The sequence below is a fragment of the Triturus cristatus genome, chromosome 1_2 (genome assembly GCF_964204655.1).
Source record: "Triturus cristatus chromosome 1_2, aTriCri1.1, whole genome shotgun sequence".
NCBI lineage: Eukaryota > Metazoa > Chordata > Amphibia > Caudata > Salamandridae > Triturus > Triturus cristatus.
In genome coordinates this window covers 783,019,091-783,038,024 of record NC_140580.1, presented here as the reverse complement: position 1 = coordinate 783,038,024, position 18,934 = coordinate 783,019,091, and the positions used below count along the sequence as shown (strand labels likewise).

The 18,934-nt window shown below is 41.0% G+C and overlaps 1 long non-coding RNA gene across 1 annotated transcript in view; it reads right to left on the bottom strand.

The window, feature by feature from the left end:
* LOC146868027 (uncharacterized) overlaps positions 1–7,661 on the bottom strand; it is a 47,556-nt gene extending 39,895 nt beyond the window's left edge. The window contains exons 1-2 of the long non-coding RNA XR_014966174.1: positions 6,915–7,661; positions 3,852–3,994 (exon numbers count right to left, since the gene is read on the bottom strand). This is a non-coding gene — a long non-coding RNA (uncharacterized LOC146868027). The remainder of the gene's footprint in view (positions 1–3,851; positions 3,995–6,914) is intronic.
* Between the last annotated feature and the right edge of the window lie 11,273 nt (positions 7,662–18,934).

The window sequence follows — 18,934 nt, the reverse complement described above, 5'->3', positions numbered from 1 at the left end:
ACAGTCAAAGAGCATATGTTTTAAATCAGCAGAAGTCATTTCGCATGACCAACAGGACGAAGAATAGTCTGTAGAGAAAGAAGCTAACTTTGAAGGAGTTAGAAGAAGGCGTTTGTAAACAAAATAAAGGGTCGGAGAGGTATTCGCTGCCCTAGATGTTTTATGAATTTTTGACCAGAATTTATCCCAAAATGGGATAGTCCAACAATCCGCAAGATCCCTCTCCCAAGCCAGTTCAGTCTTCCCCTTGGTTCTATCAGAAGAGAAAAACAAGGTTCTATATAAAGAGGAAGCTGATATATTAGTAGATAATAAAGGAAAAAGACTGGAGCATTTAGAAGGAATATTAGGATTAGGCTGTAGGGAAAGAAGATATTGTAAGAGAGGTGGAAGGAGAGAATCATATTGAGATTTACATGAGGGGGGTAAAGAAAATTGTAATTGAAGCTCCGAGAAGGATAGCGGAGTATGATTAGATACTAATTGTGAAATCCAAAGTAAACCCTTGAGTCTCCAAGACTTCCAATAAATAGTACGGCCCTTAATACGCAACAGGTGATTACGCCAGATTGGTTGCAGATCTAACGCAGAAAATGAGGGGTACGAGGACGGAAGAAGGGACTTTAATATTTTACGTGTATGAGAGATACCTTGAGAGCGAAAAGAAGGAATAGTGTTAGTAAAGTTAAGGGATTCCTTAAACTGGAGAGGAGCTATAAAAAAAAATTCAATAGTCAACCAAATAGGAGGATGCACACCTTGATCCGGAGAAAGCCAACGGGAAGATTGCCTAAGAGAAAAAGCATAATGATAGGATTTAAAATCAGGAAATTTGAGACCTCCAGAGGTTTTGTCAGCCTTAAGGGCGTTGAGAGCAATTCGAGGAGTCTTATTTTTCCAAAGGAATTTGTTTAACAGAGAATCAATTTTTTTTTAAATAAAAACCAGGAATATGAACTGGGATCATAGATAGAAGATAGAGAATTAGTGGCGAAAGCATCATCTTAATAGAGTCCATGCGTCCCCACCAGGAAAGAAAAAGTGGATGCCATCGGTCAATAGAGGTGGATACATTTTTAGTAAGATTGTCAAAGTTTTCTTTTAAGGTTTCTGGAATGGTGGGAGAGAACCACAGACCTAAATATTTTATTTTAGTGGATTTCCAGGAGAAACCAGTGGAGACAAAATCCTGTTTCAGACAGAGAACATTTAATGGAAGAACTTCACATTTATCCGAGTTAAGTCGGTATCCGGAGAGCTGAGAAAAATTATCAACTTGAGAAAGAAAGGCTGGAAGAGAAGTGGAGGGATTTGAGCAGTACAGGAGGATATCGTCAGCATAAACAGACATTTTAACCTGAGTAGTGGCAAGGTTAAAACCGGTAATTCTATCATCTAACCTAATTTTCGTTAAGAAGGGTTCTAATGCGATTATAAATAAAAGAGGTGATGAAGGGCAACCTTGACAAACACCTCTGAAAAGAGGAAAATATTCAGAGGTTTTCCCATTAACAAAAATAGAAGCCATAGGGACAGAGTAAAGTAAAGAAATAAGAGAAATCAAATTTGTAGGGAATCCGATAGACTGAAGCTCATGAAACATAAAATCCCAGCCAATCCTGTCAAATGCTTTTTCAGCATCCAATGCTATTGCAGCAATGGGATAGTCAAGAGAAGAGGCTTTACTTAAAATGTTAAAGAAGACTCTGGAATTATCCGAGGATAAACGACCTTTAATAAATTCTGATTGTTCAGGTCCAATAAGGTTCGGCAGAATGGGATCAATACGAAGCGCAAGAATCTTGGAATAAATCTTATAGTCTAAATTAACTAGGGAGATTGGGCGATAATTTTTACAAAAAGCAGGATCTTTGTTTTCCTTGGGAATTAAACAGATCACGGCTTCTTGAAAAGATCCTGAAGAGGAACCATCCTTGACAAAAGACTTATAAAGTAATAAGAGATGGGGAAGTAGTAAAGCTGCGAAGTGAGCATAAAATTCAATAGTAAACTCATCAGGACCAGGTGCTTTACCTCTTTTCAATACGGATACAGCATGTTTAATCTCAGCTAAAGTAATGTCCGCTTCTAATAAAGAAAAATCAGTATCATAAGGGGGAGGGGAATTTATTGATTGGAAGAAAGAGGAAAGTGCATCTGAAGTTGGTTGGTGCTCTGGAGTATACAAAGTTTTGTAAAATGAAACAAATTCATTTAAAATATCATTATCTTTAAATAGCAACTCTCCTACATTATTACGTATGGATTCGATTTTAGTCCGTTCACAACGGATTTTTAAATAATTTGCAAGAAGTTTACCCATCTTATTTTGGCCACCAAAATAACGGGCACTACTTTTTAAGAGATAAGAGGATGCAGCCTCCGTAGTAGATTTGTTAAAAGAGATTTTTGCTTCAATAAGATTTTTTAATGATGTTTCGGAATTAGAGCGATAATACCAATATTCAAGTTGCTTAATCTTGGCTAATAACAGAGAATTTTTGGCTTCAAAAAACTTTTTTTCCGTGATACAAAATGTATAATGAATCCTCTGGCTGTAGCTTTAAAAGAGTCCCAAATCATTACAGGAGAAGAGTCCAGAATGGAATTAATAGAAAAGAATTCAGAAGCAAAAGAGCTAAATTGGCTTGTGAAATTAGGATCTGATAATAATGCATTATTAAAACGCCATCTACCGGCATTAGGAGAAAAGGACAGCAGATCAAAATCTACAAAAACTGGAGCATGATCTGAGATGAGGATAGAACCAATTTCAGCATAAGTGACAAGTTGAGACAAAGGTTTACTGAAAAAGAGATAATCTATTCTAGATTGTGAGTTGTGAGGAGGAGAATAGAAGGTATACTCTTGTAAGTCTGGATTACATAGTCTCCAGATATCAATTAAAGCATTACGACGTATGGCAGAGGTAAATTGTGAGTGCATCTTAGAAATGGAGAATTTTACAGAAGAGTGTCTTTCTAATATAGGGTCTAAAACCTGGTTACAATCACCTCCAAAGATAACATAATCGTCATCTAAGAGAAGAAGTTTGTCAGATACCTGAGTCCAAAACGTATTATCAATAGTAACAGGTGCATAAACATTAAATGAAACTAAGGGTATTAGATCAATAAGTAATTTAAAAATTACCCAACGACCATCAGGATCATTTTCCTGATGTACAATTGAAAACTGGTGTTTTTTCTGACATAAAATCAAAGCACCATTCTTCTTTCCTAAAGCTGGGGAAGAAAAAACATGACCCACCCAACCCCTTTTCAACTTAGCTGCTTCAGCATCTGATAAGTGCGTTTCTTGGATTAGAGCAATATCAGTATTTAATCTAGATAAATGCGTTAACACGCGTTGTCTTTTAATAGGATTATTGACTCCTTTAACATTCCATGTTACAACTCTAAAGGTAAACTATTAAAAGAATCTGCACAAATAAGATAAACACAGTTAAGAAATATCGATCAAACAGAATAAGAGCAATCAATATGCAACCAATATGAGAAATTAGAACCTTATTACCTAGGAGAAAGAAAACAGAGAAGAAAAAGTTGTAAAATAGACTCAGGATGAAGGAAAAGAAAAAGATATGTATAAAGGCAGGGTTAACTAAAAGAATATTGTGAAATGTAGAGATGAAGATACCGTATAACAAAGGGGAGAAAGAACAAAGACCAAGGATGTGATTAGATGTTAACAAAAAGCGAAAAAAGGGAAAAGAGAAGAAAAGGAAGAAAAAAGATTGAGAAAAAAGAACAGAAATAAAAGAGACATTGAACAGGAAAACAAAACAAGTCAAACAATCGATGGTACAAAATAATGTAAAAAAGAAATACCATAAAAAAGGCAAGAAAAGTGGGGATGGAAGAGCCACATAGGGAAGGTAGCACGTCGAACGGAGGACTCCAAGAGGACGCAGCAAGGGGGAAACGCCTCCAGGCAAGAACATCATACACAACAAGGGAGCACAGAACCGCACCTAAGAAAGGAAGAGAGAGAAGACATTAAAAATGATAACTCACAACGCATTAAAAACAAAACAATAAAAGAAGGACCAATGCCAAATAACAACAACCCGTTATGAAACGAGTCAACAATTATAAACCAGGAGTGTCCATGGAATCATCTCTGTGTGAATTCAGAAATTGTTGAAGGAGAGCCGGATCTTCATAATTTGTTGTTCTATTGTTGTGGGTTACTTTGAAAAGGCAAGGGTGAAACAATCCGTATCGGGCATTCAGGGCACGCAGGGCCGGTCTCATGTCCAGAAACTGTTTGCGTCGGTCTGCAATAGCCTTAGCGTAATCTTGAGCAAAAATGAGATTTGAACCATTCCAAGTAATTTTCCCTTTCTGTTTAGCCGCCTGAATAACTTTTATGAGGTCAGAATATTCTAGAAGGTACAGGATGACTCCTCTAGGTTTCGAGGAAGAGGCAGAAGAATTAGATAAGCGGGATACTGGACCCAGACGATGAGCTCGCTGAATATTCAATGGAGGGGAGGTAGGAAGACCCAGAAGCGTTGGCAAGAAAGATTGAAAGACTGATGGGGGATGTGACCCTTCAAGACCTTCCGCCAAACCGTAAATGCGTAGGTTATTGCGCCTATTATGACTTTCCAAATTCTCAACCTGCTGCCTAAGAAAATGAATTTCTTTGTGAATGCCGAGGACCTGGTCTGAGACAACCTGCACTGAAGTCACTCTTCTTTCAAGATCCGCAACTCGAAGCTCGGTATGTGACCAGTTGTCCTCAAGGCTTTGAAGTCGGGTATTTGTTTCAGCCATATATGGTTTGAGTGACCGTATTTCCTCAAGCAAAAGATCCAAAGAAACAGCAGAGGCAGAGTTAGTAGGGGAAGGAGGATTTGTCTTTATTCGTTTTCCCGATGTGGAGGGAATTTTGGAGTTGGGTTTATTGCTCGAGCGAGAAGTAGTAGTAGATGTGCCTTTTATTCCAACAGAGTCATTAAGATTTTCCTCCATGTTATCCTGTAGTACACTAAAAGGATTAATATCTTCTAATGACGAAGAAGGCGCAGCAAGTTGCTGTGAAGAAGAGCGGTTAGAGCGAGCCATTTTAAAAGGAGAACTGAAAAGTAAACACCACGGATCAAAAATGGCGTCAAGCAGTCTGCTATTTATTTCTGAGAGGAAAGGAAAACAAAAATCTGACTAGAAACGCAGTTTCAATCAAGGAGCAAAAATATAATGTCCAGCGGCAAGGGAAAAGTTAAAACTGAATAAGTAATTATGATCCAGTATGGCTATTGAAAAGGAAAAGTTGGCAAATAGAATTTAGAATTCTAAGATGGCGCCCTGAAATGCTGGAAGAAAACTGAAGAGAAAAAAGAACAGCGCCAAAAAATTGCCAAAACGTGACAAAGTTGCCCACAAAGTTCAGTAATACTGAGGAAAAACTGTTTCCATTGTTGCAGATATCAATTCAGGGCGAAAGCATGGTGAATGCAGGCAGCAGAGAGACGTGGAGCAGGAAAGCCAATTAACTAAAATGGCGGCCGCGTCTTACCGAAGATCCGCGCTCTGAGGAGAACGTTGGGATACATTGTAGCGCGATCGCCTGGTGCCGCCTTGAAAGTCTTAAAATGCTTCCGAAGGGTTCCGCCGCATAAGGAAGCGGCTCGGTGATTGCTGCATACGCATTAAGCGCCTGGAGGAGGCCCGTCGCTTTACGCCCTCACGGAGCTCTCGTAAGCGGCGGCCATTCTCTCCGGCTCCGAAGCCACGCCCCCCCGTGCTTTTCACCTTTTAATCCAAGGATGTAATCCGCTCGGCATTCTGGACACAAATAAAACAACTAGACGCGTTTCAGGCATCACCTGCCCTTGATCACTGGTATGTGGAAAGCAGCAGCAAAGCAGAACCCCTAGCGCAACTTAAATGTCCCGCCCATGTGGGCGTGTGCGCACTTGAATGCTGGTATACGTAGTTCGCCAAACTAAACCCCCCTCATAGTGCGATATCCTCAATTGGGGCAACCTGTGTTTTTTTTGTGTAGAGCGGCAGCCTAGCCGCTAGGATGTCCCGCCGCTATCTCTGCGGATCCAAGGCGTTCGATATACCGAGCGCTGGTAGGAGTGAAGGGGGCCTAGCTGCTGGATTTACATTGGCGGGCTTGGAAGTGGCACTTTCATTTCGTGTGCCCACTTGGGTAAGACATTTTGAGTGAACTCCTCAATTTGCAAAGTGGTACCTAACCGGGTTTTGGATGGAACTGTGTCAGCTACTATGGGCGCGACTACATTGACCAGCATGCCCTGTTCTGCTATGCCCACATGGGCGGGACTATGAATTTGAATAAATTAGTATTCCACTTTAAACCGCTTTGTATACTTTATTTGATGAGAGCCAGTGAGCAAGAGCATTACATGCTCGAAACGCGTTTGGCAGTCACGCTACAGGAAATGGAGGGCTGGCTGAAGGGTCTGCTACCGGTGGCTGTGTGCGCAACCCCCTCATAGTGTGATACCCTCAATTGGGGCAACCTGTGTTTTCTTTATATATATATATATATATATATATATACACACACACACAAACAGAGTTTGCCCATGAAGGAGAGCCACAACAGGAAGGTACATTTTTCGTTTTATTCACGGAGGTACAGCACATCGGAAAGAAATCTTCTGTTATATTGAAATGCCTGCCTGACGCGTTTCATGCTGCTTTGCATTTCTTCAGAGGCAGTTCTGTCAAGACAGCGTGATGCAACGGCAGTACTTGTAATTCTAATTCAGACCACCTGTCCCTGTGGGCGGCGACTCGCACTGAGCCTGCTGGTCCATGTAGTGCCGAAAATTAAAACTTCAGTGAGTTGCTGCCACGCTGTCAATATTGTGCCTTTAAACCCCAGTGGGTATGAAATAATCCCAAACTCACTGTGCTGTACTGTATTCCACCATGGAACTACCTTCTACCCTTCACGCTGGTCGTCGGTTGACTCCAGCCAGGACCACTTTACAGCAGCTGGGCTTCTCCCACGACCGGGACCAGCCGTTAAACATCCATCCAAACAGAGTTTACCCATGAAGGAGAGCCACAACAGGAAGTTAAGTTTTTCGCTTTATTCACGGAGGTACAGCACATCTGAATGAAATCTTCTGTTATATTCAAATGCCTGCCTGGCGCGTTTCATGCTGCTTTGCATTTCTTCAGAGGCAGTTCTGGCAAAACAGCGTGATGCAACGGCAGTACTTGTAATTCTAATTCAGACCACCTGTCCCTGTGGGCGGCGACTCGCACTGAGCCTGCTGGTCCATGTAGTGCCGAAAATTAAAACTTCAGTGAGTTGCTGCCACGCTGTCAATATTGTGCCTTTAAACCCCAGTGGGTATGAAATAATCCCAAACTCACTGTGCTGTACTGTATTTCACCATGGAACGACCTCCTGCCCTTCGCGCTGGTCGCCGGTAGACTCCAGCCAGGCCCACTTTACAGCAGCTGGGCTTCTCCCACGACCGGGGCGAGCCGTTAAACATCCACCCAAACAGAGTTTGCCCATGAAGGAGAGCCACAAAAGGAAGGTAAGTTTTCATTTTATTCACGGAGGTACAGCACATCGGAATGAAATCTTCTGATATATTCAAATGCCTCCCTGACGCGTTTCATGCTACTTTGCATTTCTTCAGAGGCAGTTCTGGCAAGACGGAGTGATGCAACAGCAGTACTTGTAATTCTAATTCAGACCACCTGTCCCTGTGGGCGGCGACTCGCACTGAGCCTGCTGGTCCATGTAGTGCCGAAACGTAAAACTTCAGTGAGTTGCTGCCACGCTGTCAATATTGTGCCTGTTAAACCCCAGTGGGTATGAAGGCATCCCAAACTCACTGTACTGTACTGTATTTCACCATGGAACGACCTCCTGCCCTTCGCGCTGGTTGTCGGTTGACTCCTGGCAGGATCACTTTACAGCAGCTGGGCTTCTCCCACGACCGGGACGAGCTGTTAAACATCCATCCAAACAGAGTTTGCCCATGAAGGAGAGCCACAACAGGAAGGTAAGTTTTTCGTTTCAATAAATGTGACACACACTTAAGAATAAATCCAAGACCAATTAATAAAAATAATATCGATTTTTACAGAATTTTTAAGACAAAGAACAAAGTGCTAAGGTAAGCACTTTTGGAGTTACGATCTTTTAAAGTTCGGAAAATATATCACTTTCTATGAACAATTGCGTACCATAGGAAGCAATGGATGAAAAAGCAGAAAAACTAAATAGAAAATCAGGCAATGCTTTCACGAAGTTCACCTTCTCGTTTTAGGTCAAGGTCGGAACCAGGTCCAAAGTTCCAGCAAGAGAAATTTGGGAGTGTCCCCGATTGGACGGGAGCCGAGTGTTGAGGGTCTTGAAAACTGGTGCGCAAAGACAAAGGGGGCCACTCAAAAACGCACTGCACAGGTGGACTTACAGGTAAATCCTAGGGGGCTCCTTCAAGGGAGGAGGTCAGAAGGGCCTGGGGACTGCAGGAGCACAGCAAGTTAGTCAATGCCGGGGCCGGTGGGTGGGGTCGGGTGTAGAGCAAACAAGTCAGCTGTGTGTTGTGCGTCATTAGGTCCTCCCGGTCAGGAGCAGGGAACTTTGAGAGGCGATCTCAGAACAACTGGGCAACTCAGGAAGAGGGTCTCGGGTGTCTTGATGTCCCTTGGCATGTGCTTGCTTCTGGTGCTTTGGGAAACCGGAGTGGATCCTTCTATCGGTGTTTGTCTTTGGGGTTCCAGGACCCCAGGTGTTGGTACGCTGTGGCTCTGGTAGATCCTGGTGTCTCCAAACTTGGTGAGAAGGCAGATCTTACCCTCCGCAGCTTTTGTACCTCTTCTTGCATTGGTGCTGCGTTGAGGTCGTCAAGGAGCGCAAGTCGACCAACCAGACCTCACGGGATTGCTGTCTGCGTTGTGCAGGGGAGTGATACCTTCACTCCAGGGGAGCGTCTCTGTGATTTCTTGCAGGTGCCTGGGGTTCTTGGAGTTCTCTAAGGGTTCAGGACGACACAGCAGCAGCTATTGTCGAGTCCTGGGAGCAGCAGGCATGGTTTGGCGCCTTTTTCTTCTTCAGCAGGGCTTCAGTTTTCTAGCAGAGGGTCTTCTTTGTTCTTGTCTTCTCCTGGCTGTTGAATCTGATGTTCAGGTGTCTGATTAATTTACTGAAATACTGAATTTAGGGGTGTTTACAATGGGAGACAGGTTGTAGCCAATGGGCTACCTACCTTTAGGATGATTGTCTACACCCTCTAGTGACCACTTCCTGTGGTGAGAGGCATTATTCTAGCCCTGATAGGTTGCTCCCAAGATGGTGGAATTTTCAGGAGAGGGGTTCACCTCGCCTACCTCACACTATGGGTCGTGAGGTGAAGTGGGCACCCTCCTCCTAATCTAACTTTCCCACCTTTCAGTAATGTCATGAGTGATGTCACTGACCATGTCATGAGTGATGTAATATGTGAGGTCACGAGCAGGACATTGCGGGGGCATAAGTTATATTTAGCTCAGTTAACTCTAACTGCTGAATTTCTATGGTTGTGTACATAGAAATCGCTTCCTAATTATAATCAGCCTGTAACCTTTGGGTTTTTCAGTGAATTTCTATGCTTTAAAAAAATTCTACTTCCTAACTAAAACATTCCTGTAACTTTTGAGTCTTTTAGTGAATTTTAAAGGTTTTTTAAATTTTATTTCCTAATTGTAATGTCCCCGTAACCTTTGTTTTTTTCAGTGAATTTCAAAGGTTTTCCAAATTCTATTTCTAAAGTATTATGTCATTTTAATGTTTTGTTTTCTGAGTTAATTTCTAGGTTTTATTTCGAGTTCTGAGTATACTACAATTTATTTTGATTTATAATTTAGCATTTCCTTTTTTTGAACTGCAGACTTAAAAAAAATATATACTTTAAATTTGTATTAAAAGGTAAAAATGACATACATACTTAATGTAAAATATAAAATATTTTTGTAAATGTAATTATACAATTCTTATTATTTTTGTTAATTCATTTTTGACTCCGCTGTACCTCCGCAGGTCCGAAAACACTCAAGTACTCTATGGTTTTTAATGGCAATCACGTGATCAGAATTAATCCATTAAGTCGGATACGTGGATTCACGGAAAAGTTCAAAGATTACTTCACATATGTACATCTCTCTATTCTCATTAATGACATCAGTGTGAACATATTTACAAGTATATATATGGGCTACTATAACTGTTTTTCACAAACGTTTCTCATTTTATGAGTTTCGCAAACCTGTAAATCTACGGGCCAGATTCGCCAATTTGCCCGATGAGTCACTCAAACCTTGCCTTTGATTGGGTACGTTAGGACCCCACACATGTACATGTAAAACCACACCCAAAAACAGTTATTTCTCCAGTGAACTTCGTAGAAAGAGGATTGAGAACCAGTGGAGCTCTGACTTCATAGAATGACTGAAGCTTCATCTTCTGACCAGGATGAACATCCAGAACTTGTTGCGGATGAGCAGGAAGATGTACCACCTCCAAGAAAACAAAGTGATGTCTGAAAGTATTTCACAATACCTTCAGGGGAAAATAAGGTTAGAGCTGAATATGTGCAGTGCAGTGTATCCAGGGGCACTGCCAAGTAGTATTCACATGGGACAAGTTCCACAGGCAAGCACTTAAAAACAATTCATTATGAGTGTACAACCGGATGGAAGCAGGTGCAGCAGGACAGTCCATCTCTACAGCACCCTTGGGAGAACCTTCATCGATGACCAGCATGACAATTACAGCAGCCTGAGAATATTTGAGTGAAATAGTTACTACTGGGCGAAATGCAACATGCTTGTCACTGTAAAAATGACTTCTATGGGTGCATTTTTGGATACAGTAAAGAGGCATCGATGTTAGGGTTTTTAGTTTTGCTTCCTATTACCACATAATGTTTTTGAAGACTGGAGCAATTTGCTTCTTTCCATTTCCCCATTCTTACCCTTTTACTAATCTGTTTATTTTTTGTTAATTTTTTTTTAAAAAAATACAAAATTTAAAAGACCCTTCTGCAAAACAAAACTGTTCTATTTATGTATCAGTCTCTGTATCGGAGGGTGGCTGAGTTTGTCAGTAGCTATATCAATGTGTATAAGGATGTGTAAGTGGCTCTATTGATGTGTGAGTGGATATCTTATTAGGTGTATGAGTGTTTGTCTGGCTGTGTAATTGGCTGCATGAATATGTGCCTGGGTGAGTCAAATTAAGTATCGGAGCGTGGTTGGGTGTGTCAGTAGTTGTATGAGTGTGAGCCTGGTTCTGTCAGTGGCTGTATTGGTGATTGCCTGGGTGTATCAGTCACTGTTTTGGTCTGTGCATGGATGTGTCAGTATCTCTGTGGCTTTAGCGGTGTATGGTTGGGTGTGTGAGTACCTGTATTGGTGTGTGAGTGTGTGTGTGGGTGTATCATTATATAGCTGGCTGTATGAGTGGCAGTATCGGTGGGTGGCTTGGTGTGTGAGTGTTGTTTGCATGTGTAAATGGGTGTGTGACTGACTGTATGGGAGTTTGAGTAGGTGTTTGAATGTACATGTGGGTGTGGCTGTGTGACTGCCTCTAAAGGGGTGTGAGTGTATCTATGAGTACCTGTATAGGTGTGTTTGTAACCCATAAGTTAAATTAGTAATATACATTTTTCTAACTTTGCAAACACATTTTATGAACACATTACAGTACAATTTAAACAAAACAATGAACATATAAACTATTTAAGTATTTTCAAATACACTTAGACCAGCAAGAACAAAACAAAGTGCTGTCTGGAATCAATTTACAATACCCTCAAGATAAAAGAAGATTACAGCTACATATATGCAGTGTAATATTAGCGGCAAGCATTTATCCAGGGTCCTGTCAAAAAGTATTGACATGGGACAAGTTCCATATGGAAGCACGTAAAGACAATTCATGAAAGGTTCTACAACCAGATGATGTGGAAGAAATGCAGTCATTACAATACCAGCTGCTTGCGAAGATGTGAGTGAGATGGTTACTCACTGTGCACAATGCCACATGCTTGTCGCTATAAACATTTCTTCTGTGGGTGCATTTTCCCTTTTTACTGTTCTCAGGTTCTATACGCATGTACCTTAAATGGTGTATTGTTGAAAGACTCTTCATTGAATAGTGGGGAAAAACAGTCATAATGATTGTTGAAACAAACTGCACACTATGTGTATGTAAGTAGGTGTCTGCATGTGTCACATTCTAGTATGACTGACAGTATGGGACTTTGAGAGTGTGTGTATGTGTGTGTTGGTGTGTCAGTACCTGTGTGAATGACTCTATATATGTATAGTAAATTAGTAATATACATTTTTATAACTTTCCAAGTACATTTTATTAACACATTACAATACAATTTAAACCAAACAATTAAGAGATAAACATAGCATAACTTATTTAACTATTTACAACAAACCTGGATTTCTGATTAGCAACACTAAGACCCCACCGATGTACTTCCAGTGCTGCTGTCTATTTACTTTACTTCTCTAAATGTGATAAATTTGATGATATGCCAACGTGGGACCAATGAGTACTGGTATTCTTGTCATGGTGAGTTAAGGGCATGTTGCGAAATTCAGGAACACCAACTAGGTTTCTAACCTACAGTTATGCAGAATATCCATGGGATGGGAAATTACATTAACAATGTGGTTGGAACCAAGCATGCGGTTACCACGCTTGCCTTTGCCATGCATAAGCCTTTACCACGCATATTCCTTTACCACACATGTATTTACAACAATTTTCATTGTAAAGGCGGTAAAGGCATATGCGTGTTAAAGGTATTCAGCGCTCTAGATTGAGAGCCAACGGGTAGGGATTGGGAGGTGTTGGAGACTTCGATGGACTTCCTTCTGCCCATACAAGAATCGAAGGAACAGGATGCGGCTTGGTGAGTAGGGCTGGGTTTTAGGGTTAAGGGTGCTGGGTTGGGGTGGTTTTTAGTGCTGGGGCTGGTTTTAGGGCTCAGGGCGGGGCACATGGGGAGTTTTTAGGGCTAGGGTAGGGGTCGTTTTCAGGGCTGGGGGCCGGGTTTTAGGGTTCAGGGTGGGGAAGCTGAGGAGTAACCTTTACTACGCATATGCCTTTACCAATCATGCCTTTATAACGAAACTCGTTGGAAAGGCATGCGTGGTAAAGACGCAGTCGTGGTAAAGAACGCGTTGTTAAGGCATGCGATATAATTGCATGCATAGTTCCATTACACAATCCCAATGGGATGACTTAAATGACTTTTTGAGAGAAGTAAACTCAAACATTAAAGACATTAAATTCAAAACACCAAGAGAATGTAGAGTTGTGTTTTTGCCAAGTTTGTACAGTGTAACAACTGTGGTAAGTAATTATCAAGAGAAACTGGTAAAAAGTATTTGTATGGGTCAAGGTCCATGTGAAACCATGCTAAAGCGATCCACAAAAGGAGATATAATCACTTCATGCGAGAAGCACACTTACCATTTGTAGTAGTCTTGGGGGAACCTTCAAATGTTTAACAAATAATGGTACCAGCTTACATCGATAAGTTATCTGAGATGGTAACATTATACAATTTAAACCAAATAATAAACAAACAAACAGAACATAACTTATTTAACTATTTACAAATTTCACTTTTGTACACCAGTACTTCAGATAGATGCAGGTACGTCTTTAGACCAGCAAGGACAATCTGACCCTGTACTGCATGAGCACAAAGAGATGCCACCTCCAAAAAAGGAAAGCAATGTTTGGAAACATTTCAGAATATATTCAGAAGAGAAAAAGGTTAGTGCCAAGTTTGTCCAGTTCAATGTTTGCAGCAAGCAATTGTCGAGACAGGTTTGGAATAAGTATTCCCATAAGACAAGTTCCATATGGAAGTACAGCAAAACTATCCATCAATGCATGTACCATCACAATATGCGGGAGAAGGCAGGTACAGCAGAAGAACAATCATTATCTGCAGTAGCCTTAGAGATATCATTGTAACTGGCTGTCATAACTGTTCCAGATGTCTCCGCCAGATGCCTGTAGCTCTAAAGATGTCGTCCGTGGCGGCATACCTGGATGCAGTGAAACATCCCCGCTGTTTATTCTTTTTTCCTTCCTCTGAACCTTCATGTCTTTCACAGACTGAAGCCAATTTCTTCTTCCCAGTTGCCTTCCATTACCCATTTTAATACCTTGTTAATTTTCTTTCTAAAACAAAAATTAGAAGAAATATATAAAACTGTTAGTGCTGCAGGACCACTACTAGCATTAAATTTACGGTCCTGGGCACACCTAGTGCCCTCTACTAGAGACTTACATATAAATTAAATAACCAAATTATGGTCAAGTCAATCAAACCATATTTAGGGGAGAAGCTCATATATTTTACCACTATCTAGCAGTGGTAAACTGCTCACATTCATGAACTGGTGAACTGGGTGTCTCAGTATGTGACAGGATGTCTTAGTGACTGTATGGGTGTTCAAATGGGTATGCATGTGACTTTATGGATTGGTAATTAACTGTTAATGGGTGTTTGGGTGTATAACTGTGTATGCGAGTGAGTCTATTAGTAGTTGATATATAAGTACTGTGTGAGTGGATGTGTAAGTGATTCTGTCACTAAGTAGATATGACAGTGGCTGTATGGCTTTCTAATTAGGTATGTTTGTGTCAGTTTAGGAGGGTGACTGGCTGTATAATTAGGTTATGGGTCTGTAATTGCGCATGTAAGTCACCAAAACTTTAACGTGCATGTCTTACCTTTTAACGACATAGAACCCTCCCATTGGGCTTCCTGGGCATACCTTAGGGGTCACTTATGGGTAAAAGAAGGAGAGTTTAAACATTGGCAAGTGGTATTACATGCCAAGTCAAAGTGGCAGTCCAGTGCACAAAAATGCTCAGCTGTAGCAGACCCCAGTCAGATTTGAAGGGCTACTTAAATGAATTACTCAATTAGTGCTGCAGGCCTAGTACTAGCATTTAATTTACAGGCCCTGGGTATAGGTAGTGCACTCTACTAGGGACTTACAGATCAAGTGAATATACCAATTGTGGGTAAGTCAAGGAAACCATGTTTAGGTGAAAAGCACATATACTTTACCACTATCAAGCAGTGGTAAACTGCTTAAATTCCTAAGGTGAACTTGGTGTGTCAGTATCTGACTGGGTGTCTCAGTGACAGTATGGGTGTCTACAAGTGGCTGTATGGATTAGTAACTGGCTGTGTTAGTGTTTGGCTGTGTAAGTGTATGTGCAAATGGCATTTTTTTGTAGTGGATACATAAGTACTGTGTGAGTGTGTGAGTGGATGTGTAAGTAATTATGTCATTGTCTGACTGGATGTGACAGTGAATGTATGGTTTTCTATATAGGTATTTTTGTGTCTGTATAGGTTTGTGACTGGCTATATAAGTATATGTATGGGTCTGTGAATGTGTGTGTAAGTAAATGAAAGATAAAAGTACATGGCTTACCATTTAACTACACAGCACCCTACTATTGGACCACCTAGGCCGTACCTTAGGAGTGATTTATGTGTAAAAAAGGAGAGTTTAAACATTAGCAAGGGGTATTAAATGCCAAGTCAGAATGGGTGACTAGGATGTCACTGAATGTATAAGTAAGTATGTCGCTATATGACTGACTGTATTAGTTACTCTATGGGTCTGTATATATGTATGTAAGTGGATGTATTGATTGCTTACTGGCTGTCTTAGTGAGTATTGGGGTATGTAACTCTGTGTGTAACTGGCTGTCTCACTTCTGAAAACCTAAGTGCTGTGTGACTGCGTGAGTGAATGTGTGAGTGCCTTTGTCAATGTCTAGGCATATGAGTGTGCTTTTGTAAATAGGAATGTGAGTCACAGTATGGGTGGGAGACCTGAAATATAACTGGGTGTAACACACTGAAATTAAAAGTACATGTCTTACCTTTTATGCACATATCACCCTGCCCTATGGGTTACCGACAGCCTACCTTAGAGGTTACCTAAATGCAGTAAAAGGAAAGTTTAAGACTTGGCAAGGGGTTCTAAATCCAAAGACAACAAGGCAGTGAAACTGTACACACAGGCTCTGTAGAAATAGGCCTGAGACTTGTTTTAAGGGCTACTTGTAACATCCTCACATGCAGGAGCATACGACAGCCATCCAGCATTCTTTGTTATGTCACTCAGCTGTGCATGTTTAAATATGTGTTCTCATTCTATGCTGGAATTTGTAATGGTTGGTAAGCCCAGGAGGTCAGTAGCACTGGACCATCCTGTTGTGCTGTCTTGTTACTGTGCTGCTTAATAAAACTACATGGAAAACTATTACAGAGAGCTGAGAGTGTGCTTTTAATATTTGGCGACGAGTGGAGGAACACACCTACCAACCATCTCAAGCAGCACAGGAGCGTTGTGTTCCTGAACCCAAGAGGTGAAATTTGTTTCTTTTGGAGCTTTCGGAAAAAAGAATTGTGGAGCTACCCTTGTAAAGGTTGCAGTGAGCAATGGGAGTGAGGCATTCTTTGTACCAGTTTTGGGTACTCGGAGCAATTTTCTACATATTGGATGACATCGCGATTTTGAGAGAGCGGTAAGCGCAGAGCGAGCGCATTTAAATTTTCAAAAGTAAATACCTGCGAGCCTAAGCTTTTGTTTGTCAGCATTCAGAGGACCGAGAACACCATATTCACCAGTATTCTCTTGAGAAAGTGGGGCTCGCAAAGCATTGATGCGTCCGTCACGCAACGCGGTGACGTCAGACGCGACGTGGCACCCATTTTAGTTTTGCACTTCAAATTTACCGTTTCCATGGCAACGCGATGTGCACACGATCGGAAACCAGAGTAAACTTCATTCATTGAAGAAATCTGCTGACAGGACCACCACAGCTCGTTTTTGGCCTCACAAGTAAGTTATACTTCTTTGAAAAGGAGTTACTTGATCTAGTTCGAGACATTTCATGCACAGATTTGGAAAATAAAATTTTGAAGATAAACGTTGCCTGTCAAAGTTCAGGTCAAATAAGTGACTTATTACAATTTCACTGCTTTGCGATAGATTAATATAAAAAAAAAAATGCAATTTGAGCCACCTGCAAAACATTTTACAAGACAAAGGAGAATCCCCAGTACCTTGGATGAGGTGGAAGGAGGAATTTCTCACTTACATGAGGTCCATTGATGGAGAACGCATGGGGGCAGATAGAAAAAAACGTATATTTTTATATTGCTTAGGATCAGAAGGTCAAGTTGTTTTAGAGCTTTACCACAAGTTGCAACTGCGGAGGGTGATGTGGACAATAATGTATACAAAGAAGCCCTATTAAGGATTGAACAAAGATTCACACCAACCACAAATATTGCACTCAATAGATTCAAATTCTACACCAGAGCGCAAAACGAAAATGAATCCTTTGATGACTTTTTAACTGCACTAAGATCTCTAAGCATGTAGTGCAATTTTAGTAACATGTGTGATGAGATGATTAGAGATCAAAATATTGTTCACGTTAGAAACAAAAAAAAGCAGGAACAATTATGGGTGATGGGAGAGCCAAAACTTTCGGAGGCTATATCTACTGCGAAGGCATTGGAGCAGTCTGAGAAGTGGATGCACACTGTAAAGAATGTGAGCAATAAGACAGAAAAAGGGGAAGAAGTGTGTGCAGTCAAATGTTTGGAAGAGCAACACACCGAATCTTCCAATTCAGGACCCAACATATCTCGTAGGAGTAACAATAGTGGTTTGAGAGAATTTGACAGATAAAGGTGGAGCACGTTATAGATGTGGCAGTAGAACGCATATGGTGTCTTATGGGGGATGTCCAGCGTTAAATAGGGAATGTAGGAAATGTGGGAGAATTGGACATTTTGCCAGTGTGTGCAAGGATCAAAGGAGGGATACAGTACAAACACGTGGTAAAGTATCTTGCACATCAGAAAGATGTGACAATACACATAAGTGTGAATGTGGTGCTGTGGGTGAGAATAACAAAGGTTTTATTGTGTCCATTATAGAGAAAGTGTCAAATTTAAATGACACAGAAGAAGGGTTAATCAAGAAAGCGCTCATGTGCAGAGTGGAGGTTACTGGTGTGGAGTTGGATCTCATGGCAGACTCAGGGTCTCCTTGGACCATAATTTCTGGACAATATTATAAGGAAAATCTTAGTGAGACATGCAAACATTGTGAAATGTTACCACCTGACATTATAGCCGAAGGTTTTGATGGATCTAAAATGTATATGGAAGGGTACTACAATGTCTCTCTACAGTTCAAAATCAGAGTTGCGCAAGTCAAACACTACGTTGCTGTGAAAGGGGTAATTGTCTAGGGATGGAGAGACCAATGGAAATTGGGAATCATTCTCAATCCCCATTCCAAAGAACGGGTACTATTACATGAAGGTGACTGGGTCAAAAAAGTGGCAGTCACAGGGTATGGTGACAAAGAGTCCTTCATCAAGGAACAGTTTAAGGAGGTTTTCACAGAGAAAATAGGCGGATTGAAAAATTACTCGCATAAGATCAAACTTAAAAGCAACTTCATCCCAGTCAAGCAGAAACTAAGAGGGGTGCCCATTAATGTCAGAGATAAGCTTAAAGACATGCTCAGTGAATTAGTCAGCGAGGGCAACATAGAACCCATCGATTTGGCTGAATGGGTTTCACCCATTGTTTTATGAGAGTGTGTGTGGATCTTAGAGCTCTTAATTCTTGCATTGTAGTTGACTGTCACCCTTTACCAAACATAAATGGAGTTGTGTTGATGTTGGAAGGAACTAAAATATTTTCCTCAATTGATTTAAGATCAGCCTATCACCAGATTGAGTTGTCTGAAGACTCTAAAATGTTAACGGCTTTTATTACACTGCAGGACTTGTACCAATACACCAGAATGCCGTTTGGGTTAGCGTCAGC